Source organism: Bremia lactucae, linkage group LG4 (assembly GCF_004359215.1).
Source record: "Bremia lactucae strain SF5 linkage group LG4, whole genome shotgun sequence".
In the NCBI taxonomy this organism is placed as follows: Eukaryota; Oomycota; class Peronosporomycetes; order Peronosporales; family Peronosporaceae; genus Bremia; species Bremia lactucae.
Window position 1 is genome coordinate 5,567,773 of NC_090613.1, and position 1,010 is coordinate 5,568,782.

Sequence of the window (1,010 nt, forward strand, 5' to 3'; positions counted from 1 at the left end):
TCTGAACTATCGGATGGGTCTCGTCATACTGACGGACGAGGCCTTCAACGTCAGCAACCACATGGGAACGAGGCTCCCAGCTGTCATGCGAAGGTGGATAACCACGCCAGCGAGCAAGATAACTCGTTCGCTGCCCCTTCACATCACGGTGGTTCTGGATACGTTCCACAAGGAACGCTGACCACCGTGGGAATCTACCAAAGGTTGTGGTGGAGGAGGGAAAATTTGATCCGAACCGTATGTCACAACTAATGTCGAGGATTGACAAAATCGATCACTTCCTCCATGATTTGGAGGAGGGACTTGACCACGAGCGCGGCAAGCGTCGCTCGCTGGAGCAGACTGTGCAGGCTCACCATATCGAGCGGTTCGATGAACGTTCGAAGAGTACGTACTCCATGTTGGAGTACGAACGGAAATATCACGCTGTTCGCGATGAGTTGTCGTCAGCTCATCGCAGTTTCGAGGATATTCGGAACCGGTATGAGAAACTTCAGGTTCAACATGAGAACCTGGTTCGCGATCACAAGAATCTTTTGGGGATTCTTGAAAAGGGTGGTCACATCCGTCCTCGGAAGAAGCCGCGTACTGATGGTACGGGCGGAGCCGACCAACGTAAAACGTAGGATGCGTTCGCATCCTACGTTGTGTACGCATTGCCTCTGCGATGCAGTACACGGAAAGGACCAATGACCTTGGGTAGTAGCTTACTCCTACCCACATTAGTGACTAATCGCTTAGGTAAGTTTACCGTAGAGAGTAGCACTAGATCATTAATATTAAATGCATGAACATTTGCTCTTCCATGTTTGTCTGCATTCCGTTTCTGTCGGTCCACTGCGTTAGCAATGGAATCCTGAACGAAACGGATTATTGATTCTCGAGTTAGCAGAAACTCTTCTGCTAACTCATTTGTTTTGTCATTTTCAGTACGCTTAGTGCGTACTGCCATGAGATCACTCTCATTTTCGATGTCGTTTTCTTCGACATCGACATCACTCGCGTCGTTG